The sequence below is a fragment of the Bos taurus genome, chromosome 3, assembly GCF_002263795.3.
Source record: "Bos taurus isolate L1 Dominette 01449 registration number 42190680 breed Hereford chromosome 3, ARS-UCD2.0, whole genome shotgun sequence".
Taxonomy (NCBI): Eukaryota; Metazoa; Chordata; class Mammalia; order Artiodactyla; family Bovidae; genus Bos; species Bos taurus.
This window is the reverse complement of record NC_037330.1, coordinates 45975278-46003063: the sequence shown is the minus strand read 5'-3', so window position 1 is coordinate 46003063 and position 27786 is coordinate 45975278. Positions and strand designations below refer to the sequence as shown.

At 37.1% G+C, this 27786-nt stretch overlaps 1 protein-coding gene across 1 annotated transcript in view; it reads right to left on the bottom strand.

The window, feature by feature from the left end:
• The window catches only part of DPYD (dihydropyrimidine dehydrogenase), a 922445-nt gene that overhangs the window by 327718 nt on the left and 566941 nt on the right, over positions 1 to 27786 (bottom strand).

The window sequence follows — 27786 nt, the reverse complement described above, 5'->3', positions numbered from 1 at the left end:
TCTGTTCGTGGAATTTCCTGGACCAGAATACTCGAGTGGTTGTCATTTCTTTCTCCAGAGGATTTTCCTGACCTAAGGATAGAACCCATGTCTCCTGCATTGGCAGGTTCTTTACCACTGAGTCACCAGGGAAACCCACTATCTACTTAGAAAAGTAACAATCAAATTGCTAAGAGTTTATGACTCTAATAATGTACTTTAATGCTTTAATGGATTTTATCCTATTAACTTACTTAATTGTTCTCAAATGATTCTCCCCATTTTACAGATGAAGAAGCTGAGGTACTGAGACATAAAGGTTACAGAGCTAATGAAGAGCAGAGCCAGGACTCAGACCCAAAAATTTAACTAAGAATCTGTGCTTTTAACCATTAGTTTTTGCAGGCCTAATGTAATCAGTATATGTCAGTAATTACTTTCTATTATTACCATTTAAAGACTATGAGATCAGGACATAAAGTCTGTGCCAAATCTGAAGCCACAGAGTCTAGTAGAAGAGTCCGCTAAAAGCCACTGGGCTCTCACCACATACAGCTTTTTTTTTTTTTTTTTAATATGTCTAAAAAAACAAAACAAAGATGTGACAAACAAGTCAGATGAATGCTTTTATCAAGAAAAGAAAGAAAATAAGCTATAATCATACGGGAGAGAGTTCTGAATACCAGAGCTCTAAATACTGAATAAGCCTGTCCTTAACGTTGGGTCAATTTTTTCCTGATAGACTATAATCCTCCATGGGTACCTGGACTGCTCTGCACCATTCATCATTTTATCTACAATAACCAGCATGATGTTTGGCACATAGTAGAGTTGATTGAATAAATGTACGAGGTCACTAAAGGTTTAAGAACAGAGAGTTGCATTTTCAGTTTATCCTTTTAAGATTAAGCAGAAATGAACACCATGAGTTAGAGAAGGGAAAAAATAAACAATTGGTGAAAACTTTCGGCAAATTATTATTGTATGATTCAGAGAGAAGAGTGAGCAGAACAGTTGTGAATGCTGGTCTTGGTGACAGAGAAAGGGTCAGATGTCAAAATACACAGAAACTGTGTGTATTAAGATTGAAAAAGAAGAATCAGGAGATCTGAGAAGCTGACTGTGAGTGACTGAGAAAATCTTACAACTTTAGTCAGACAAAAGTAAGACGATGCTGAGAAAAAAGGAAGCCAGGAGAAACAGTGTATTCAAACAGATTCCTATTAGAGAGAGGAACAAACAGAGAAAAGTAAAAGTAGATGATGACTAGAGGAGGAAAAGTAAGAATGCATGATTGTTTTTTACTGAGTTTAGGATTCAACTTTTGTGTAGCTTTTAAGAACTGGGGAGGAAAAAAAAAATGTAAGAATGACCCTTGGCCTTTTCTATAGGGGCTGAAAAAAAGTGAAAGGTCAACTTCTAAACTTGCCCATCTACAAGCAAGAAAGGGTCACCAGAATAATTATGCATCTTCAATACACTCTGCCATTTTCACATGCTATAAAATCTTGACGTTATTCTGCCCCACCCTCCAGTTAGAAAACAGAGCAGGGAGGAATTCCCCAGAGAGGCAACCAGACCTTCAAGGACTATACTATTACCTCCTCTTGAGTATTCCTTGCACGGGGGACTTCATTTGAAATGAAAACCAATTGGGATGAAGGCTGGGTGCAAGTGGACAGATTCTACTGTCCTCAGTGGCCTCGAGTTCAAGTCAACAAATACACCTTTCTTTTATTTTTTAAAACTTATTTTAATGGGAGGCTAATTACTTTACAATATTGTAGTGGTTTTTGCCATACATTGACAGGAATCAGCCATGGGTGTACATGTATATCCTGAACCCCACTCCCACCTCCCTCCCCATCCCATCTCTCTGGGTCATCCCAGTGCACCAGCTCTGAGCGCCCTGTCTCATACATCGAACCTGGACTGGCGATCTGTTTCACATATGATAATATATATGTTTCAAGGCTATTCTCTCAGATCATCCCACCCTCACCTTCTCCCACAGAGTCCAAAAGACCGTTCTATAAAGAAAGGTTAATCTAAGGATTTACGGAAGGAGCAGACTCCCCAAGCTTGCTGGTAAAATGTCAAGAGCAAGGTTAGATCCGAAGATTCAGACTGAAAAAATGACTTTCTTATTAGATACTGATTCTGTGGTGAAAGAGACAAACAGTAGACCTAGGTTTTTAGGGAGTTCTGTTAGCCAAAACCAAGAAAAGACAGGCAAACACAAAAACCAAACTTGCTTCCAGTTATGGCAAAGTAACCCTCAAGTTTATACTCCCATATAAATATGAAGTGACTGCTATATCAGGATGGCATCCTCCTCCCGTGTCCCTTTCAGGTGCCACAGAGGACAAGAGGGAAGATCCTTCTAGTGGGGAGGATCCAGGTAGGCAGAGGGGCTGACCAAGAAAGCCACTTCCAAGAAATCAAGGTTTACTGGCCCTGACAACTGGATATGATAGATGTTCTCAAGTAGGGACTAACATAGTTCCTCTTTACTAAATGGTGATTTTGACAAAGCTGTTTTTTCTTCAAATATATATTGATTGTGCCTGGATTGGTTAGAATCATCATTCACCTTTTAAGTCCCCAGGATTATGAGGAGCTACATTTGAGCTTGATGGAGAGAAGTAAATAACACCCAGAGAACTGTCCTGAACATTGAGAACACTGGTGCCATCAAATGCCTAAGAATGCAGTGACTGGGTATGATTTGGGGCACACTGTCATTGGGGAGGGGTGGCCACAGGTGGGAGAGATAGATAATGCTGAGCAGACAGAAGTTTTGTGTGCTCTGAACAGCTAAGCACTACCCGGTTCTTCATTCCTCATCTTCAAAAAACAGGCTCTACCTTCTTACCCAAAAAGCTGGGAAAATATCTCCAACAGGGTTAATCATAGTAATCAGCTACTCTACTCTCATTAAAGTCCTTCAGCTGAACTGAGGAGATAAAGACTTCTTTCCTCTTTGGTCCCTAAACTGGAATGGAGTGTGTTCATAGCAGCTAGTAATCACTGACTGATTCCTTACTTACCCAAGCCAACCCTCCCACTCCCACTCAAAGCTAGCTGCACTAGGATGAAAAAAAGCAGAGACAGAGGAAAGTAGAGACGCAAGATGGAGACATGGTTCTGTCACTTTTAAGTCTGGTGTACCACCAGCATGCCTGTCCAAGTGAACCAGTAAACAGCACTTTTGACTTAAGGAAACTCAAGTTATATTCTGGTTTCTATCACTGACAGTCTTGACAATTACTACATGCAAAACTAAAATTGTCACTTTTAAAATAACTTCCTAAGCATTTTTTTCTGTCAAGTAAATTTAAGGGGAAAATAACTTTATACCTTATTTTTAAATGCTAAATTATCTAAGAAGTCTAAATATCTTTATCTAAAATCAAGGGATGGTTCATGAAAATATATATTGACATTCTATTTCAGAGGAATAAAGATGACCCAAAATCATTTTATTCTTGATTAAAAGATATAAGCATTTTTCAAAAGGCCAGGCTAAAACACATCAACAGTAAAAGAACACTGAATAGAATTTAATCTTTCCTCGAGGATTGGAAAGCCCTTCCGTGATTTGCAGTGCCTGGTTTTTAATCAAACAAAGGAAGACAGGTTACTTTTTTCCTATGGAAAAAAAGAGTTAATGTATATTTCATATTGTGAAACATCATGAAAAGTTACTAGAAATGAATATCCAATGAAACATTTTTTTAAAAGAACAACATTTCCCTATATTTCATTTAATTTATGCCATTTCTAATGCTCCATTTTTATGGCTCATATTTTAAAACATTATTGGATGAGTTTATACATAAAAGCCAAATGCTATATAATGTTTTAACTAATCTTACATTTTATGAACATTTTAAGAGTCAAGTGAGAGATTCAAACCATATTAGTTAATCACTTAATATGGAAACTGAGTATCTACTGTAGTAGGCACTAAATGACATATAGAGGAGTTGAAGACACTGATTCAGAGTCTTTGATTATTCAACAATCAGTATTTCTTTGAGACCTATGTGCCAGTAACTGTAACTCTGAAGTGATGAAGGAAATATAGGGAAAGTCCCTATATTTTTAAGAGGGGGAAAAAGAGGCATTAAAGAATACATTATTTGAACTATTTTTGGGTCAAGATTTAAAAACAATACAGGCGAGCAAGATGGAGAATCACAGGGATGCATAAAGCCACATCAGATGATTTGGGTAAAAGCTGGCATTCCAGGTAGAGGAAACTGTAAGCAGGAACTCCGGAGGAGGAGTGATCATGATACACTTAAAAAATAGAAGGCCTTTGTCATTGGTGCTTCATGACAGGGCAAGAAGAGTGCAAAAGGAAATGAGAGGAGAAGGAAGCAGTCATTTCTCTGGGAGCTGAAACCTGTGGGAGTTTTTTTTTCTTTTTTTTTTTATAGGGGTAATGGGGCTTCCCTGGCAGCTCAGCAGTAAAGAATTCACCTGCCATGCAGGAGACACAGGAGATGCCAGTTCCATCCCTGGGTGGGGAAGATCCCTTGGAAAAGGGCATGGCTACCCACTCCAGTATTCTTGCCCAGAGAATCCCATGTAGCCTGGTGGGCTACAGTCCATGGGGTCGCAGAGTAGACACAACTGAAATGACTGAGCACACAGGTATGCATGCATATGGGAGGTACCAGGAGACCACTGAAAGGTTTAAAAGAGGGTAATAAAATGATCTGATTTACGTTTTTAAAAGATGCTGGCTACTTTATAGGGAACAGAATGAGGGGGCTGTAGGGTAAAAGTGAAGAGTCCAGTTTAGTTGAAATAAGGTGACTTGTGTAATATTCATGGAAATGGCCAGATGTGGAAATCTGAGCTAGATAAGTCAATGGTTATTCTCAGGAGGTGAGAAAAAATAAGAAATTAAGGATGATCCCTAGATTATTGGCTTGAGCCACTGAATGGAACATAGATGCTTCACTGAGATGGGACAAAGCCTAGTCCAATTATAAGTCAGGAACTGTTAAGATGTTCAACTTTAATATATTACATATAAAGTATTTAGCAAACTATTGGGGCTTCCCTAGTGGCTCAGAGGATAAAGCATCTGCCTGCAATGCAGGAGACCAGGGTTCAATCCCTGGGTTGGGAAGATCCCCTGGAGAAGGAAATGGCAACCCATTCCAGTATTCTCGCCTAGAGAATCCCATGATGACATTAATTGTGACACTGGATACATGAGTATAGAAGTCACTAAAGAAGTTAGTCAAGGCTATGGTTTTTCCAATGGTCATGTATGGATGTAAGAGTTGGACTACAAAGAAAGCTGAGTGCCTAAGAATTTATGCTTTTGAACTGTGGTGTTGGAGAAAACTCTTGAGAGTCCCTTGGACTGCAAGGAGATCCAACCAGTCCATCCTAAAGGAGATCAGTCCTGGGTGTTCATTGGTAGGACTGATTTTGAAGCTGAGATTCCAATACTTTGGCCACGTGATGCAAACAGCTGATTCATTTGAAAAGACCCTGATGCTGGGAAAGATTGAGAGCAGGAGGAGAAGGGGACGACAGAGGATGAGACGGTTGGATGGCATCACTGACTCAGTGGACATGGGTTTGGGTGAACTCCAGCAGTTGGTGATGGACAGGGAGGCCTGGTGTGCTGTGGTTCATGGGGTCTCAAAGAGTCGGACACAACTGAGTGACTGAACTGAACTGAACTGAAAGAAGTTCAGGTTGAAAGTGAATATTACAGAGACTCCAACATTAATGGTATTTAAAAGCCACCTGGCTTAGTGACTTTACAAACAGAATACAATAAAACAAGACAAAATGAAAGAGATGAGGATTTATCTAGAGTCACATTAAAATGTGGTGTCACAAATGCCAAGAGAGGGAAATGTCCCATAAAGAAAGGAGAAATTTATGAGGATGGATGCTTCTGAGAGCTGATGTAAGAAAACAGAGACCTGTCCACAGGATTTGGCAATACAGATGCCACTGGTAACCTTTACAAGAGAAATGTCAGGGAAGCAGGGAGGGCAGATAGTCAGACTAGACTGAATAAAGAGAACATGAAGGAGTTAGGGAAGTGATACACAAAGCCTTCTAATAGTTTTGGTGGGCTTGCTGAAAGAGAAATGAGGCAGTAAATGAAGGGCTGTGGGAGGGCAAGTGAGAGTTTGTTCTTTTTTTTAATGGGCTATATATTACATATGTTTTTATACTGGTGGAAGTGACATGGAAAAGAGGAGGAAACTATTGAAAAGCCAAGAGGTGATGATGAATCTATCACATAAGTAGAGAATGTAAACTGTGCAAGGAGCACAGGCATTGTTTCCAGTCTAACAATATGGAAAGGTAGAGTAGACAGAAAACAGGAATGCATATAGTTCAGTTTACAGATTTGGTGTGGAAAAAGTGAAATTATCTTCCATGGTGTTTAGATTTTCTTTACCATATAACAGATGAGGTCTCCTACTGACAGTTAAGAGAAGTAGAGACAGGTTTAGAAGGATGAGAGGGAGATGAAAGTATTGACCTAGACATCTAAGAAAATGGGAACAAAAATTTACCAAGGGGTTATGGTAAGAACACTAGGCTGGAAAGGCAAAAATATTTAATCAGGACGTGTTTTTACAAAATGAAATTAGTAAAAGGACAGTATAATTTAGAAAATTAGAACAAAGAAAGCTCCCTTTACACAGCTGACCATAAAACAGGTTTTATAGATTACTTCAAAGTTGAAACTCATATTATCAAGATGTTTTTTGTTGCTTTGGTCACAAAAATTTGGTGCATTCCATAAAAGGGCATTCTTATATCTAATTCTGTTGTTGAGAGAATACTTTTAAATTGCAGTTTTACATAGTTTTGACATTCATTTTGACTAATGCATGTAGCTTAAAATTACAATGTGTAAACGTTCAATTTCTATTAAACATTAATGTTCTAAAGCATATAAAATGCCAACTATAATAATTTATGAATCAGATTTTGTGTTGTTTCTGCCTGAAAAATACTTCATAGGTTAAAAAAAAACAGGACACTTACTCCACAGAAAGAAAAAATAGTGCTAAATGGCTTCAACTGTCATCCTTCAAAGCTTTTAAATTAAAGAATCACAATTTCTGGTCAAATTATTTTTATATAATTCATTTCTTTATGGAATAAAGAAAATGATTTTATTAAGCATTTTTTTTTTTCAAGCTGAATGACAATGAAGTCTGCATGTCAGAAATTATGGTGAAGAACAATATAAAACTTCCAAGTTTTATCTTTGGCTGTCTTGTCAAATTTCCAAACATTTGCAGTCTATGCTTACAACACAAGTTGGAAATACTGTTTTGGTATCCTGTAATCATACTGTGAACTACAATGGAAATTTAGTCAATAGTTCAGCTGCAAGACAACCTAAAATTTTTAGTAGGGAAAAACAGGCAAAGCGCAAAGTGACAAAGGGGAACAGTGTAAATTACAAGCAGTCAACTTAGGTTTTCTCAAACAATTTAACAAAATCTTTCCTAAAACTACGGGGATTATACTACATTGAAGAGGAAAAAATAACATGGGACATGTGATTTTCAGGCATTTAAACTAAAAAAAAAAGTTCATTAAATATTAAATAATTGTACAATATTCAAATTGTAAATGTTCTTTATGCCATTATATGAATATAGTGAAAATGAGATAGGTACAATTTTCCTGGAATGTACACATTGAGAGAAGAACATTAAAAGTAAAACTCACAAGCTCTTCAAATTTTATATGGTTATTGTTAACTTAATGGTTGCAAATGAGAATAGTACTCTTAAAGTTCTCCTTTATATTATTTTAATATTTAGTGTTTTCTTTCTTGCTTATTTTGGGACATACATATATCTCGCTTATACAACTATTTCTAATACGAAAAAGCCATGTTCAAGGTTACAAAATGTGCACATAGTTTTCATAGAGACACGTGTACCCCAATGTTCATCGCAGCACTGTTTATAATAGCCAGGACATGAAAGCAACCTAATGTCCATCAGCAGATGAATGGATAAGAAAGCTGGGGTACATATACACAATGGAGTATTACTCAGCCATTAAAAATAATACATTTGAATCAGTGCTAATGAGGTGGATAAAACTGGAGCCTATTATACAGAGTGAAGTAAGCCAGAAGGAAAAACACCAATACAGTGCTTATGGATATATATGGAATGCATATATATGGAATTTAGAAAGATGGTAACGATAACCCTAGCAAGACAGCAAAAGAGACACAGATGTATAGAACAGTCTTTTGGACTCTGTGGGAGAAGGTGAGGGTGGGATGATCTGAGAGAATAGCACTGAAACATGTATATTATCATATGTGAAACAGATAGCCAGTCCAGGTTCGATGCATGAGACAAGGTGCTCAGCGCTGGTGCACTGGGATGACCCAGAGGGATGGGATGGGGAGGGAAGATGGAGGGGTGTTCAGGATGGGGAACACATGTAAACCCATGGCTGATTCATGTCAATGTATGGCAAAAACCACTACATATTATAATTAGCCTCCAATTAAAATAAATTTAAAATAAAGCAATATGAGCCAAAAAAAGATAGGGGAAAAAAAAGGAAAATCAGAGACGTTTTCCACTAGTACAAGAAATAAGCAACCACTGTAGACTACCAGGAACTACAGTAACTGCTGTTTTTTCTTCTTCTTTTGATCACTTATTACTAGTTTTTGGGCTTCCCTTGTGGCTCAGCTGGTAAAGAATCCACCTGCAATGCGGGAGACCTGGGTTCGATCCCTGGGTTGGGAAGATCCCCTGGAGAAGGGAAAGGCTACCCACTCCAGTATTCTGGCCTGGAGAATTGCATGGACTGTACAATACAAGGGGTCGCAAAGAGTCGGACACGTCTGACTGACTTTCACTTTCACTTTATTAGTTTTTTATCTAATTTCCATCCCCTTTGTATCTAGAAACTGATCTACCATTGGTCACCAGTTACAAAAATATCAGATACTTTTCAGCCCAAACCTTTACCAGAACTCTTTCCAGCACTGAGATGGTTAACCACCACCTGACTGAAACGCTCCTCATGTGGGCTCTTGAGATACATCCTTTTATCCTTCTTGTTCCTATTTTTGCTATTCCTTCTCAGGCTCTTCTGCCCTGAGCGTCTTTTACATGTTAACGTCCCCAGGTTGTACTCATGGTCCTCTTTTAGCATTGTTTCATGCACATCCCTTAGACATCATATTCACAATGATTTCAGATAATACCTATACGTAGAAACTTCAGAAATGCCTCCAATCTGTGTCTTTCTCCTGGGTATAAGAACAGCATATCCAACTGCCTTAAAGAACCTACATTCAACTTGCCCAAAATCAAACTTAAACTTCTCTACCTGGAATTTGCCTTCTCTCTCCATTAAATATGCTTATACTCTATGCTTTTGTTCCAAGTTAGAAAACTAGATTTTCTTTCTACATGTCTCTCACTGCCTACATCCAACTATTTCCAAATACTCTCTAGTCCACAGGTTTTGAAATTTGCCTGAGCACTGAAATCATCTGGAGAGTTAAAAACATAACTCCTACATTTGTATGTAGTTAGGCCCAGACATCAGTGTTCTCTCAAGGACCTCCAGGTAATTCTAACCTGCAGGAAAGTTTGAGAAGTATTGCTCTAATTTACTCCTCAAATATCTCTTCTAGGTGTCTCTGACTCTTTCATCATATCTGTTTTAGTTAAGATGTTCATGCTTGCTCCCCTGGATTACTGAAATAGATTCCTATTAGTCTTCCCATCTCTGATACCAGGCTAAGCCATCTGCCAGATCTATCTAAAGAGACAAACCTGATCATATCACACTTCTGCTTCAAATCTGACTTCAAGATAAAAATCCAACTCTTTAGTATGCTATACAAGACCATAATGCAACATTTTCTCTAACCACAAAGAATTAAATACTTTGTTTCCTGAATATAACATGTATTCTGCATTCTCTTGACCATATGTCTATTCTTTTTGTCTGAATGAATAAGGAATGGTCCCTGTGCTCTAGGAGCATATGGTATAATAAAGCAGACATATGTAAATTGATACAAAAATAATTATAGTGTATGAAACAGCATACAGTGAGAGCAGAAAGGAAAGAGTGATTATTTGTACCTGTGTGAATCAGGGAAGGTCTCATAGAACAGTAACTCTTAATTGATTCTGAAATCATACATGAGTATTTATTGGAAACCGATTAGAATAAAACAGCCAAGAGTACTCCAGTTGTACTAAGCAGCAGAAACAAAGGCAAAGGGTGTTGCCTTTAAGGAATATGCTCTGTTTAAGGAATCTCAAGGAGTTCAGTTAGCTTTGGGGGAAATGAATGGCTTCACTTCATGGGCAATGGAGCTGTTTTCATAGGTAGAAACCAGGTTTATTCAAGCAAGGGGCTAAAACAATGGTTTCTAACCAGGTGATTATTTGGCTTTGAATTTTAGATTATTCAGCCTAGCAAATCCCTGCTCTTCTTTTGGACATTACCTCTCCTAGGAAGGCTTACTTGTTCACCCTTCCATCTCTTTGTCAGGCACCCCTCTTCTGACATCCCACAGCATCCTTTGCATTTCTTTATCATAACATTTGTTATATTGTATTAAATTGGTGTTTCTATGTTTTTAAAAGATGACCAAAGTTTAGTGGATTAGAGCCCATATTTTTCATCACTGTATTGTTAGCATCTATTGTTGTTTTTCAGTCACTAAGCCACGTCCAACTCTTTGCGAATCCATCGACTGCAGTACACTGGATTCCTCTGTCCTTCACTATCTCCTGGAGCTTGCTCAAATTTATCTCCATCGAGTTGGTGATGCTGTCTAATAATCTCATCCTCTGCCACCCCCATCTCCTTTGGCCTTCAACCTTTCCCAGCATCAGGGTCTTTTCCAATGAAAATACTAGCATCTAGTATTGCACCTTATATTTAATTGGGATTCAAAAAATATTTGCCTCAAAGGAATACTGAAATAGGTAACTGAGAAAAGAGATTGAAAGGAACACACTTTGCAAGTAATCCAAGTAGTTAAATAATGCATTGCATTACATTTACAATATCTAAATGTAAGTAAATTTTTATAGTCTACAGAGACAATAAGAACAGATAGATGGTTCAAGGTAAGAGTATTCAAGAACCTCTCATATTTAATAAAATATACTTTATATCAAAGAATAAAAATCATTTATTTATATTTTACACTTAACACACATTTTCACATCTATTATCTAATTTATTTAACATAATAATTTTGAATGTAGAAAACCTAATATTGAGAATAATGAGCACAGATAATTTATTTTACCAGGGTCAAATAAATCAATAGGAGAGGCAGGGATTAAGCTCTGGTCTTTTGACTCGAAGTTCCTCTTGACTACATCAAGACAATACCATATTGATTTCCCATCCTTTCAATTTACATTAGAGATTCTAGTTGATTTTGTGTTCTCAGTCCTTTTGTGGTAAATCATTTGAACAAAGGTGTCCCTTCTTTGCATTCATACCTCTCTGCAACGTAGTCTGTTAGTTGCTCAGTCATGTCTGACTCTTTGGGACCCCATGGACTGTAGCCAGCCAGGCTCCTCTGTCCATGGAATTCCCCAGGCAAGCATACTAGCGTGGGTTGCCGTTCCCTTCTCCAGGGGATCTTCCCAACCCAGGGATGGAGCCCAGTTCTCCCACATTGCAGGCAGATTCTTTACCAACTGAGCCACCAGGGAAGCCACTGCAATGCAGATGTGCAGCTACTCTTTAAGTGGGGGATTTATTTACCTGCCTTTTGAAACTTGGCTTTGTAACTTGTTTCAATCAACAGAATGTGACAGAAGTGATGTTGTGCCAGTATCAAGCCACAACTTTAAAGAGGCCTGTCCTTTTCTGTTTACTCTCTTGAAATCTTGAAGTCATGTGATCAAGTTAGCATGGCCTGCTGAAGGATCAGACATCACATGGAACAGGGATGAGCCGTACAGCTGAGGCTACTTGGGACCAGTCAGCCCACAGCCCACCTGGAAGTTGACTATAGATGGAGTAAGACAAGCTGGGACCAGAAGAACCACAGTTTAGCTCAACCTAAATCACTCACATGCATGCAGAATTGTGAATTAAAGTAACAGTTGTTTCAAGCAACTAAGTCTGGGGTGTTTTGTTATGTAGCCAAACTTAACTGATACCACTTTTATTAAGTGTAACAATAACAACAATAAGAAATAGCACTTGCTGTGTACTTGCATGTGCCAAGCACATGCATTACCTCTAATCATGATAAGGTGAAACTTATCAGTCCTGATTGGCATATAGGGAAGAAAAAATGTATTTAAAGAAGTTAAGTAATGCTCATGATTGTATAGCTAACAAGAGTAACTATAAATCTTGAACTCTCTACCTACAATATTTTTTTCTCTGAATCATTTTTTGCATTCCTTAAATACACATTTATAGAAAACCTTGTGGGTTTATTTTTATACCCAGTAGATTTTATTCAATGTGTGTCAATTTTTATTACTTTCATTCTCAGAGACTAACATTATTACTGTGTTCTTGCTGTATGTATTATTTCACTGTGACTCTATAAATACCATCTAAGCTAGGATAGGCAGGTAGAACTCCCTAGGAAATCATGAAGTCAAAGGAAGATCAAGTGAGAAAGGCCCAATGAGATGATTCGCTGTTTCCTAACCACCTAAAAACATTAAAGAATGAAAATAGGGTAGTACTGGCCCCTTATAATCTGTCTCCAAATCATCTTACTGTCCCTTATCTTGACCGACCAAACTGAATTCACTATATATACTGGCCACCAGATTGTTTTTAGGCTTCCATTCTCTTCTGTGTGCAGATTCTTCTTTTTATAGTCTTCTCCATTCCTCTGACCATATATCTTCTATCCACTCTTCAAGTTTCTAACACAGAGCACTTCTATTCTATTGCACTCAATGAGCTCAGAGACAGAACTACTGTCTTTACTGATATCTGAGTGGTGAATTTACTTCTCTACTCCAGTTCCTGTCACACTATATCACAAATGTGTGCTTATTTATATCACTGTCTTCCCTTACTCCACTCAATGGAAAAACATGTTACTTTTTATTCACCTTTATTTTCTTATCTTTTGGTTCGCATTGCATAGCATCTAATGAATTTAACAAATATCTATGGAAGGAAGGATGTCCTTTTGTTACTTATTATTAATTAAAAAATCTAGTTTATCCCTATAAAGATTATAGTACTTGCTGCAATAATGGAGAAAAAGTACATATATAAAACTACCAAGACTACTATATATTTTTATACCTATAAGCCATTTACTGCCTTCATAGCATGATTTTGACACTGGCTTTAATCTACGATGTCCAACTGGATTTAGGTTATTTTATCACTGTTGACCCTTTACTGAAGTTGCAGTGAGTCAATTGAAGGCATAAAATTTGAATTCCATGTACACAAAAATGTTACCTACAGAAAACCTGTGTATGAGATTTTATTTTTCTTCTATTTAAAAGGTCATGATATGTTGCTGTATTGATGTAGTTCACTCAAGGACTTAGCCTTTCAAAGGCACATAAAAGAGTTGATTTGAAATATAAAGTTTCTATATTTCAGTTTAAAACTCTTTCTATTTAGAGGAAATAAATATTCACTTAATTAAATACCTTCATAAATTAATAAGGTTAATTAATACAATGTTAAAATGTGACACAGGAATTTGAAGGTAAAAAGAAATTAAAAATAAAATAGTAATAAAGAAACTCTCAAGAAAATTACATGGAATGATGCACTACATGAGAGTTTGGGCACTTCTTCCAATACTAAACATGTAGCACTTGGGTGTTACAAAGATTATTTTGTGTTAAAGACTTTAAATCCCAAATGAAAATTTTATGTAAATACTAAACATTATTGTAATTATTTTATGAGATGTAGCTCTTTTGCTCTCATTAACTATGATTGCATGTTTAATGCAAGTTCAATTAGATAATCCTGTAGTGTAAGATAGTGGTATTGTGTCTTAAGCATGGGATGGTAAGCTTCTGGAGGATGTAGGTTGTGTCTTCCATCTCAGCATATGTGCCTTGTGGGCTGGGACTGCTTGTTCTGTTTACTAATGTACCTGACACATATTAGGAACTTAAAAGTATTTGTTGAATACAGAGATAAATAGAATAGTTGAAATGTAGTAAGTGAATACTTTTAGGAAGTCAGGGACTTCTAAAAACACACAAGTTACTCTTTCCCAACTATGTGCTATTACCTCAGAGAAATGTTGTCACTTCAGTTCAGTTCAGTCGCTCAGTCGTGTCCGACTCTTTGCAACCCCATGGACTGTAGGACGCCAGGCTTTCCTGTCCATCTCCCAGAGCTTACTCAAACTCACGTCCATCAAGTTGATGATGCCATCCAACTGTCTCATCCTCTGTCCCTTCTCTTCCTGCCTTCAATCTTTCCCAACATCAGGGTCTTTTCAAATTAGTCACTTCTTCACATCAGGTAGCCAAAGTATTGGAGTTTCAGCTTTAGCATCAGGCCTTGCAAAGAATATTCAGGATTGATTTCTTTTAGGATGGACTGGTTGGATCTCCTTGCAGTCCAAGGAACTCTCAAGAATCTTCTTCAACACCACAGTACAAAAGCATCAATTCTTTGGCGCTCAGCTATAGGAATGCTTAAATCCCACTTATTATGGGATAAGCTGCCCACCCTTGGGGGACTCTGATTCTGCCTCAACCTTTCATATTCTTCTCCAGACACCCACAGGCACTCTCCCATACTTCCTTCCTGTCTTTATTCAAATGTCATTGCCTCAGTGACACTTTAAGAATGCAAACCATCCCCTCCCAGCTCTATTTTCTTTCCCATGGCACTATTATATCATTTTATTTAAAATAGTTAATGTCTTTCTCACCTCAGTGGGAATGCACGCTCCACTGGAGGAAGAGTTTGGATACAGAACAGTAAGGGCATAGAGTGAGTCTATTTACTTGTTAAATGAATAATCAAATACTAATATATCATTTAAATATCTTTTTGCATCTGCTAACTGATCTATAAAATGGGAATAACTTGATTTACCATACTTATTTCATAGGGATTATTCCAAGAATAACATAGTATTATATATTTGACATTAAATACTTTTCAATGAAATTCAATTATTTTTTATGACTAAGAGAATAATGTCATATTCAGATTTGCCATTTTCTAAAATTTAGTTAGAGTGCAAACAATGACATTTTGAAATAGCACACCACTTTGATTTTAAAGATCCACAGATAAGACTTAAAAACATGCCATTGGAAAGGGTAGAAAGCATCATCTTATGCACTCCTTGGATCTTTCGGTAGTATCATATTGTGGGCATATTGGTAAATTAATGTAGTTTAAAAAAAGGGTGGGGCAGATCCACAGAATCAAATTGTATAGATCAAGTCACATTTTGTAGATACTTAAATATTATTTAGATTTCACTAAAATACTAGGAAATAGACTAATAGCTAGGATACCATTTATTAAATTTTATATTTTTTGGCTTAAATTGCTTTATCAGAATTGAGATTACAATCTTTTTCCTATTCACTCAGAAACAATTCTAAGGACTTTGAGCCTCAGACATGTATGTTTTCTTATTTGGAATACCCAAAGAGGATAAATACTGTAAACAAATTCCATGTTAAAGATAGAGTAGCACACTGCAATCAGTTGTGATGTTAGATGAAGAAAGTCTGAAGAGTGGGAGAGGACTTCGGAACCATGCCCTTTCCCTGAGAGGTCTAAGGAACATGCACTCTAGACCACAATGCTGGAAGCATTTCTTCTGACCCATGCTCTGCAGAAGAAACATGCATCTCCATTGCTCCGGTCTTTCCCCTATGCACTTCTGTAAGTACTCATTCATTCCCTTTCTCCCCATGAGACCACCTGCTTCAGCGCCTGCTTTGAAACAGGCACAGAAAAGGAGCTGAGTGAAAACCAGATGACTAAATAAATGAAGGATCCCATGCACCCTCCTTTCATACAAATGATTCCATCTTTGCTTTTGTTCTGCTTTCCTTCCTCCTCTTCATCAGACCCCAACCCCACCAGTTTCCCTCACCTTCTCTGACCTTTCTTTACAAGAAGCTTTTCCCATGTTTGGACCCATATGCTTCCTCTTCCTCCACTTGGAGCTGCCACATCTGCCAACAGTGGGCACCTTGGTTAACAGCAGTAGAACAAAACCCTCTAACGCACTTCACTTTTCAGGATAATGATGAATAACTAAGAAACATCCATTGTATCATTGAATAAATGATTCCCTTGCCTTCATATGCTGTTGATACTTGGGAATCAAATCAAAGATATTTCCACATTTTGTAAACATCTTAAGATTTCATCTACATTCCAAATTTCAGTTTGAAATGTTCCTTCTCAGAAGCTTGGCATAGGGATTTACAACAGAAATAATGACAGGATCTTTTACAAAGTGATTGGAACCTTTACGGTATAAACTTTATACAGCATAATGAATGTGTTGGCATTTTGAACTTATTTGCATACTATAAAAATACAACAGAGAGCACAGCAAAGTCCCTGTTAAATTCACATTACCTGTGAAATGAAGATACCAAAAGGCAGTGTAGCCTAATTAGAATCATGAAATGATATTCAAGCCATACTTCTAAGAAAACACATATGCAGTAATAGTTACAATGAATGAATGGGTTTACCTCTCATTAAGCAAATGAGAAAATCCTCAAATTTCTTTGCTTCAGTCATTTCATAAGATATTTCTAATAGCAGTAGTATCTATTTCAACTGCTGAGCTAAAGTCACATTTGTCAATAATTAGTGTACTAGGACTTCCAATGCAAAGCAAACTCTGAAGGGCCTTTTCAGAGTTTAAAATTTGATGTTTTTAACAATAAAGTTTAAAAATTAGACATTTTCTTTCAAATATTATTTTTCCTGATTGTTCACACTTTCCAGCTTCCTCATGATTGCACAGGTGTGATAACAATGCTGTTTTTAAGTAACAACAAGGTTTTCGTTTTATAATCTTTACTCTCCTCTATTCCACATATAATTATGTGATCTCTGAAACTTTCCAAACAAATAAGAGAACAGTAGCCTTTCAAAATAAACTGATTGTAAGGCTGGAGTTTGCAGTCCTCTAAATTAAGGGCAGATTATACATCTTCCCTACTATGTAAGATTTGCCAACTTGAAAGTTTGTTTAAAAAATGAATTTATAAGCATAACATGTCATGGGAATTATTGTATAAAAGCATACATGATTAAGAGTTGGGAAAAGGCATAAGATTAAAATTTGGTCATTGAGCATTTTCTGTTTTGATAATTACCACTGTATTTCAAAAACATTATAAAACTATAGCACTGATTATTTTAATTACTTGAATATTGCAAAGAACAGAATGATTTGATTTAAAAAACAAATTCCTGTTAAGATTTTTTAAATTATTTACAACAACTCCAGTTTTTCTATCATTTGAGGAAGGAATGGATAGTTGTCCTTACCTCCCCCATCAAACAAGTTATCATAGTACATAACATAAAAGCGTGTGATCAGGATTTTAGTCTCGGATGCAGCCCATGTCCCCATATGTCTCATAAATTCTTCTAATGCATTTTCACATGCATGATCGTGAATACCTATTAAGTGAAAAGGTTTACCATATGCTACATTTTTCAACTACCAAGAACAAAGGGTGAATGGTTCCTGGACTCGTATATGGAACAAAAAAGCATAAAGGCAAAACAAAAACCTCTTACATTTTTACTAAATAAAGGAAGGAATGAAGAATTGTAAAGACTGAGTGGAATCCTCCTTGGGCACCATGCTGTTCTTTTCTTGAGACAAAAGTGTTCAATGAGGGACAGATAGGGAGGAGAGGAGAAACAAATGTAGACCTCTTGTGTGTATCAGCCAATCCATCTTCTCCTTAGTAAGGAACTGTTTGCTACAGTATAGTATTAAATGCTTCCTTCAGCATACTTTCAGTAACATGAATTTTTATTATTTCTTTAGGAACAATTCACAATAGGAAGTTACTGTCAAGAGTTTGTGTGTGTGTGTGTGTGTGTGTGTGTGTGTGTGTGTGTGTTTCTTTCCCTTTTCAAGATAGACTTGGGTACACCACCTCTTGAATCGGGTTAAGCAATCCCTTTCCTCTTTTAATATATTTTAATGACTTGGAGTATTATTTCTCAGTAGATATTATTCAGTCAAGCTAGAGATATTTACTGCATTGGTTAAATGTATAATATATTCCCTGAATTATTTATGTAAGTAACACATATTATGATGCACAGAGGGTTTCCCAGGTGGCGTTAGAGGCAAAGAACCCCCCCGCCAATGCAGGAGACATAAGAGACTGGGGTTCAATCCCTAGGTTGGGAAGATCCCCTGGAGGAGGGCATGGCAACTCACTCCAGTATTTATGCCTGGAGAATCCCATGGACAGAGGAGCCTGGCGGGCTATGATCCACAGGGTTGTGTAGAGTTGGACACAAAAGTTAATGCACACACATGATGCACAGAAATCATATAGAGATTATATGCATACATATAGACATATACTACCCCAATTACACTACAGTGAATCAGCCACTTATGAGACTTTATTACCCAAACACAGACACACACACCATTTTCAGAACTGAAAGGAAAAAATCCTTGTATACAAATTTAACCTTAAGTTTTTGTCCTATCTAGGCAAAGTCCTTCTTTTTGAATTGTAATTTATTACAATAAGTCTTTTTATCAATTTAAGGTTACCATTCTTGATTGAATGCACAAGCAATTTCTGGTAAAGTACTCATTGTATCAAAATACCATAACCAATAAGCTAGGTGCTGTGAAGCTCATCATATGGGGTATCATCTCTGTCTTACACACATGGTCTTAGAACTGCCAGAATAAATTCACTCAAAGCAAATTAGTGGCTACATTTCATGTATTAAAGGACATGTGTAGTTTTGCTCTGGTGTCAGTTTCATGGTGTCATTTTGCAATGTGCATCAGAAGGGACTCATAGTGGAAAATTAACTTGGGCTTTTTAACTGTCAGAGCAAGACGCTCATCTTCTCAAAATACTTATTCCTTAATGGCGGTTTTTTTCTCATGTAGAATTACTCTGCCCCACTCCTTTTCTTACTGCCTTCTTATTTATTTGCAGTAGAGCTATCACTCTCCACTGAATATGCTGTAGCTATAAAATTGCAGAGAGTCAAGTCTCTGTAGGTGCAAAGTATTTTAGTTCACAACCTGTATCTCTGCGCATGCTAACAGCAAGCTATATTGAAGCATTTCTCTTGCCTGACTTGGCCTCTGGTCTGGTTTAAAGTGTCAGCTTCTTCCTCTGTTCATTTTATCTTAAATAACTTTGTTGATGAAAATTTTTTAGGCCACTCTAAAAAATCTTTATTAACTTAGGTATGTCTTGTTAAATAAACTCATCAACATTCCTTACTTTTCATTCAATTTTCCTTTATCAGACTAAAATTTCTTTGCCAGTAGCATGGCTGTTTTTACTTCATATGAAGCCACCCTCCCTAAATCTATAAAGAAGAAAAAAAAAAACATTTAAGGAAAAGAAAATAAAAAACTCTAGGAGACCTTTAGAATGAAAATATGGGGAAATAACTATCAATCTATGTATTTTTCAAGGACTTCCTTTTTAAGCTAGTGTTGTAGCAGTCATCAATCCTAATAAACTAACCAAATAATCTTTTCCATAGTCTTCATCTTTGATGAAACAAAACTTCATTTACAATAATAAAAACCACTATGCTTCCTGAGTTGTCCATATTTCAATGAGATACTAATCAGCAATATGGCATCTTCATGACTTATTACTGATAAAGTTTTTCCTGACACCTCTATGGCATCAGCCCTTTTCTGTGATAGAGTTACCCTAGTAGGGTGTTTGTGTATGTGTGTGCATGTTTGTGTGTGTGCATGTGTGTGTGTGTGTGTTTACTCTTGTAGCATTTATAGCTTATAAAGATATGAATTTTATAAAATAGTATCTTTAAAATAAATTATTTTGAATGCGTTTGACCTGTCTTCCCAAGTGTATACTCTTTTGAGGCAGGGATTCTTACATATGTATTTTCCCACGTATAGTGTCTTACATACATTAACTATTCCCCTGATTAGTAGATATAAAAACTATTCAATGTCGTCTAGCTTACTATAACAGAGAAGGCAATGGTACCCGACTCCAGTACTATTGCCTGGAAAATCCCATGGACGGAGGAGCCTGGTAGGCTGCAGTCCATGGGGTCGCTAAGAGTTGGACACGACTGAGCGACTTCACTTTCACTTTCCACTTTCATGTGTTGGAGAAGGAAATGGCAACCCACTCCAGTGTTCTTTCCTGGAGAATCCCAGGGACGGGGGAGCCTGGTGGGCTGCCATCTCTGGGGTCGCACAGAGTCGGACACAACTGAAGCGATTTAGCAGCAGCTGCTTACTATAAAAAGATGAAGGAAATGATTAGTATAGCGAGAGAATTTCAGTTAAGGACTGTTAATGTTTTCAGTTCTCATTTTGTCAGAATTGGCTATTAAATTACTTTTTGTTGAGAACTTGAAAAACATGGCAGGATATAGGCTTCTTTATTGCTACTCTCCAGGTTTGGATATATATACTGTAATTAGAACCATTGGCAGGATGAAATTTAATTTGTGTCAAAATATTAAAAATGCCCTTTTTGGAAGGACTAAAGAAAGCACCTTATTTGCACTTAAACCACATTATAGATGTAAAAGTATATGACACGTATTTTGTATTTAAAACTAGAAGAAGGCAATCAAATTTCTTATGGTTTTGAAAAGATTTCAAAGTGTGTCATCCCATCCATCTGCAAGGACTAAATTCACATGAATCAGCCTCTCATGCAATGTGGTGCAGAAACTGATTGTCTTGTCAGTGGCTCATGTAGAGCTGTAATTTGGAATAGGCAAAGGAAATGCATCCAGTCTCTGTGCACGGTGCTAGATTTTTCCAGAATCATTGAGCAAAAGCTTTACTCTCTGATTTGCCTTATCCATAAGCATCCAAATTTGGACCTACTTCATTTTTAACTTTGAAGATGCTATTTTATTTTAGCTTCTAGGTATATAGCCACATTTTTTTTCCATCAGAAATGGATTCTAGAATAACTGGCATAACACTTCTCTCACAGTACTTTTTGTGGTAATTAGCAGTTGCCAAAATGTCACATTATTCTTGGCGAAATTGAAAAACACTCTATCTGGAAATCATTAGAGGTCCGTGCCCTATAAAACTTTGCAAACTCAACACAGTTTTAAACAAATGTGGACAAACGCGAAAGTGCTGCTCCATTCATCACTGGGATGACAGAAGTAATCCAAACGCTCTGGGATATCTTTAACTGAGAGGTGCTCCCTGAATTCCCTTTTAATTAGGTCCTGGTTTCGTCTCCAACCCAAAGGATTTCTTACTGACTCATATCTTCCTACCATTCGTTCTCAACATTTACCCTCTACTGTTGTCACAAAAGGTTAATTAATTTAATATTTTCTAGATGAGATGGCTGGATGGCATCACTGACTTGATGGACATGAGTCTGAGTAAACTCCGGGAGTTGGTGATGCACAGGGAGGCCTGGCGTGCTGCGATTCATGGGGTCGCAAAGAGTCAGGCACGACTAAGCGACTGAATTGAACTGAACTGAAGATGTGAGAGATCTTGGACTACAGGCTCCATTGCTTGCTGTTTGAACACTGACAGGAAACATTCTTCCCTAAAGTCTACAAAGGAGGTCACATGACATAGTGAAAAGAGCTTGGGTTTCCACTTTTATTAGCTGTGGAGTTTAGATAAATTTCACAGTTCCTTGGTTACTAATCTCTGTGAGCCTCAGTTTCCTTATCTGTAACATGGGATTAATAATAACTGCCTTGGTGAATTCTTGAGCTGTTTTTTACAAAGCATTTATATTTATTTGTCTATTTCTGTATCTATTTGCTATCTCTAATCCTATCTCCATTTCTGGTTTCTATACATGTATTGCTAAATGATAAACATAAAACACCCCAAAATTATTAGCTAGCTCCTTTGCCTCTGTAATTAGGTAAAATTAGCATATATTTCTTATATATAAATATTAAATCAAATACGTAAATTTCAGTGTCAACAAATATCCCATTATAACACATGCCTTTAAGCAGGAGAATGGCATTAGCAGAATGATTGAAGGCGATATTAAAAATGCATTTCTTTTAAACAAAGCTACATATAGTACGAAGAATATTCTTTAAATATACATTCTATTACCTGATATATCTGATTTTTATTTTATTTTACTGTATTGTTTTGACTTCAATTTTTTCAATATTGAAATACAAATATGCTTCTTATTAAAAACTACCTAGAATATCAAATCCCATGCAATAAGAGTGTTAACCATTGTAAACCCTCTCATGTCTCTGAGAAGCAAAGGAATTATCTTGTTATCAATTTAATAATAGAACATTGAAGTAAATGACGCCATCCACTGACACCAGTAACACTGCCTCTCTGGGGAAATTCATGTCTGTGAGAACTGTCAATCTAGATGGATACGGACATATTAAACATACTCCCTTCAATCCATAATTCTACTCTTTCTGGGATGCCTTAATAAAAAGATTCCTTATTTTGATAAAGACAAGCTATGCTGAATATCTTGACATTACTGATCTATAATCCTTTTATTTGAAAAAATATTTTGTGGAAGGGTTAGTAAATAATTTACCAAATTATCTCCTCTTTCCTTTGTTTCCTTTAGCATCATCTGCATGTAAAATATGTTTCTGAGGTTTTAGATGGCTGAAGTACTACAATTACATAAGAGATGTAAAAAGCAGATGTAGGGTTATTGATTCAGTTATTTGCTTTAGCAAGCTTTCTGCAAAACACAGTTTACCTTTGTTGTTTTGCATTAACATTGCCTCTAGTTCTAATTCAGAGGGATATAAGATGAAATAACATGTCATACATTTTTCTATGAGAATATATGACAAGAAAAGTAAAAATCATAAGTATAAATATATCAATCAAATACACAGTCCTAGAAAAGACTGAAAATCTTCTTGGTGTAAAAATACATTGCAAGAAGACATAGAAAGCAAGAAATCAGTTCAGTTGTACTGTAAATTTACCAAAATGTTTTGGTATCTTAGATTGCTGATGCAGGTTAAATTGCATTAATGGACACAGACAGGTTTTGGCTGAAACCTAGAAGTAATGATATTATCAATGCCTAAGGACTGCAAAAGGAAGATCACATACTATAAGGGGTAAAAAAGTTCAAGGTGGAAGTAGGGATTCTGGAAAAGTTTCTTGAGATTTCCAATTGGTTTTGAACTCTTACTCCCACTGTCCCGACCCCAGATGATGATACACCAGGATGAAGAGAGGGTCAACTTGCCATGATATCATTCTACATGCTCTTGTTCAAATGCCTTTGTAGGTAACCCAACTACATATCCTACAGGCACGGGAAACACTCTGTACCCAAAGCCAAACTTACCATCTCTCTCCCCAAGTCTGTATCTCTTACTGTATTCTATCTTCAGTGAATAGAGCCATCAAATATAGTTAAGAAAACTCAGAATCATTCTATTATACTTTATTTCCTTTATGCAATAAACTCTACACCAGTTGAGTAGTACTTGAATAGTCACTATCTCTGGCAATTCTAATTCTTACACTTTCTAAAATTTATCACCTCTTCCATGTCCACTACTGTTGTCCAGTATTCCCATTTATTACATATGTGAGGTCCTTCTATAGATCTGGTAGCTAATAGCTACTTAAGATATATTATGGTGTTAATCTCACAACAATGTTATGACATAGGTAAAAATATTCCCATTTTAAAGGTTTTTTTGTTAAATTAAAATTCATGTGTATTAAGGTTTGGATAATGAAAAGTTTAGAAAAATGCAATATGAAAAATAAAAACTTACCTCTAACTCTATTCTCTGCCTCTAGAACCTTTTCCCACAAATATGAATATTATTATTATTAAAAACATGTATTTTTATACCAAAGAGATCATATCATGAAGATGGTTCTGCAACTTGAACTTCAATCCCCAAATTTATCTTTGATATTTATTAAGTCAGTCTCTGTCTATATCTTTTTTCTTAGTTTTTAAAAAAACCATTAAATAATACCAAAAAATATTTTTGTACACATATGTTGGAGATTATATCCATTGAGTAAAACCTTAATGAAGAGATTTCTGGGTCAAAGGGCCCATGAATTCAAAATTTATTGCTATGGTCAAACTGCTCTGTAGAAATAGTGTATAAAAAATACATACACTATTCATACACTATCAGTATGAAAATATCCACTTTCTTATAATCTATTTTATTAATCATAGTTAATTAATGGTATACTGGAAATGGAAACAGATGGTATACTCAATTTGGGCAATTTGGGTAATTTGAGTAAAGATTCATAAAAGGGCCGTTTACAAAGGTATAGACTTGTGTAGAAAAACCACAAGGGACCATGGAACATACTAGAGAAGCCAGTAGGGAGCTATTGGCATCCCAAGACCTGAAAGCTGGTTAAGAGGGCCATCAGAGGAGCTGAGATTTAGTGGCATTCACAGTGAGCCTTTAGGGAAGGATCTTCCCAACCTTTCCACAATCTCTCTGGTCCCACTGACTGAGCCCAATTGGAGGCCAAGGGGCAAGGGGACCCACTGACATGGGTCAACCTTCCAAATACAGATACTATGTGAGAGGGGAGAGCAGATCTGAGCAGCACACTGAAGATGTCGACCATATCTTGTCATTTCCCAGAGCTGAAGATTAAAAAGAGTTTGTGCATAATGCCGAGGCATGAGAGTATTTCTGTTCTGCCATGTTGCATTCTGAACCACTAAATACTCCTTTGCTAACTGGTTTTGTGTCTCTGCTCTTGCTCTTTTGACATTAAGTTTCTGCAGAGCTACTTAGGGATTGTTCCAAAATGCAAGTGGGGTTGTGCAATTTCTCTGGCATAAAATCTCTCAGTAGTTCTCATTTTCCTGCATAAAGTTGAAATTCCTAGGCAAGAATAAATGGCTTTCATAATTGGGCCCCTGTGGTCTGGAGCCACCTCTCTAGCCATCATGCCTGCTGCCAAAAAACACCCATTTGTACTCAGCTCTCATGCAGTAAATGGGCTTGCCAGGTAAAGTGGTAAAGAATCTGCCTGCCAATGCAGTATTTGCAAGAGACGTGGGTTTGATCCCTGGGTCAGGATAATCACTTGGAGAAGGAAATGGCAACCCACTCCATTATTCTTGCCTGAGAAATCCCATGGACAGAGGAAACTGGCAGGCTACAGTCCATGGGGTTGCAAAACATTGAACACAACTGAGCGACTGAGCATATACACACTCAAGCAGGATTGAGCCATTTGCAGTTCTCAGTTGTGAACCATTTTCTCACACTTGTATGTGACTGCATTATTTGGTCAGCAAAACCAGTTTCTCCCTTGCACACATGGCCAACTCCTATTCATTTTTCAAGATGCTACTCCAGAGGCTCTGCCTCTGGAAGGGTCATCCCAACCAACTCTCTTTTGGCAAAGATAGACACTCAGTACTCTCAACCTCTATGTGACACTGTAGATTTCTGCTCATAGCTTTCTGAACCTGTTTACTTGTTTATCTTCCCCTATACGCTGTGAACAACTTGAGAGAAGGGCTTCTTGCTTGCTCACTTTATTCATCTCCCTGTTTGGTATGCAGCAGAGATTCTGATGTCTGATGAGCTTGAATCCTGAAGCCTTCGCTAATTTGCTGTGTGTACATGGTAAAGTTCCTTCTTTTCTCCAAGTTCCTTAGCTGCAAAATGGGTGTAATATAGTGCTTTGCTCTTATCATTGTTGTGAGAGTTAAGAGTTTTAACTGTGCCAAACCTTTATCGCTATATCTGGTATAGAAGCACTCAGTAAATTGTTAGTCATTAATCTTGTGTATGGACTTACCAGGTGGCACTAGGGGTAAAGAACCTGCTAATGCAGGAGACATAAGAGACAATAAGACAAGATACATAAGACATAAGATTCAATCCCCAGGGACTGAATCCCTCCTCCCTCCCTGAAGGAGGAAATGGCAACCCCTCCAATATTTTTGGCTGGAAAAACCCATGGACAGAGGAGTCTGGTGGGCTACAGTCCATAGAGTTGGACACGACTGAAGTGACTTAGCACACACACAATCTTGCTTGCTCCAAATGTTTATGTATCATATCAAATGACCAAGGATTCCATTTCCAAGAGTTTTGGAGTGACTATTTGCATGAAAAACCATTAGATTTCCCTGGAGTAATGTGAAAAGGTTTGGGGCCTGACATTAAAACTCCTGAAGGCATCAAGTCGGGAACAGACAAAAGAAACAGGTGGCTGCCTAAATCTCTGGGTTCCTGGAGAACTATTAGGGTAGACTTTTTTTTGGTCAGTTACTGTTCATTGTGTAATCCATAGCATGCAAGTGTGTCTAGCATATAACAGGGGATAATAATATCTGGTGGAAGAATGTATATGCCCTAATTGGGACACAAATTGCGTATCACATAAAGTGACACTCATGCCCTTTGTCTGAGTGACTGGGAAATTACTGCAACTCCTCAGGAGGGTGGACACACTATTCAAAAAGCATGGCAACAATGTAGGGTCTTAAAAACTTATCTCTGATGGGAAGTCCTCCTTAGCTTTGAAGACCTGAAGGCAGAATCAATAGGAGGAGTGCTTCCAAGAGCAGAAGCAGGAACAAGTTCTGTAAGAGATGAGGATCTGAAAGGTAATGTACTTGCCTCTGAGGACAGAGGCAAGGAGATGCATAACACAGGAACAACAGCGATTGAAGTTCTCTGTTCACACTGAGTGCTGCTACTGAGTTAAATGTTCCTGAATTCTGATTCATTCCTACTCCTTGTTTTATCTTTGTGAAAAGGCAGCGATATAGAAGAATTATCTTCACCATTAAGTCTAAGTGGTATTCTGAAAAAAATGGAATTTAGAAAGATGGTAACAATAACCCTGTATATAAGACAGCAAAAGAGACACTGATGTACAGAACAGTCTTTTGGACTCTATGGGAGAGGGAGAGGGTGGGATGATTTGGGAGAATGGCATTGAAATATATATAATATCATATATGAAATGAGTCGCCAGGGCCAGGTTCGATGCACAATACTGGATGCTTGGGGCTGGTGCACTGGGACGACCCAGAGGGATGGTATGGGGAGGGAGGAGGGAAGAGGGTTCAGAATGGGGAACACATGTATACCTGTGGCAGATTCATTTTGATATATGGCAAAACCAATACAATATTGTAAAGTTAAATAAAACAAAATTTAAAAAAATCCAAGTTTCAAATTATAATATTACAATATTGAAGAAAAGTACCACTGTTTGGATAAAGAATTGTTTGCAGTTTAGAAAATGCATATCTTTTTAAAAAAATAATATATTCATTAGGGAGGGTTTTACAATTAAAGAAGACTATCACAAGTTGTTTAGTCCTTATCAATGTCCCATGAAAATGAGTAGATAGAGCTTCAAAGGGCAAATGACAGTAAGTGAATAGACTGAGGTCACATTTGCAGACTTCCTCTGATAACATGTCCACTGCTGAGCAGGGACTGTGGTACGCAGGCTGACCTGGGAGAAGACCATGAAGTCAGCAAACCAAGGAGGAATAAAACACAATAAACTTTACTTTTCTCATTAGGGTCTACAACATCTCACTTCCTACTTCCTTGGTGTTG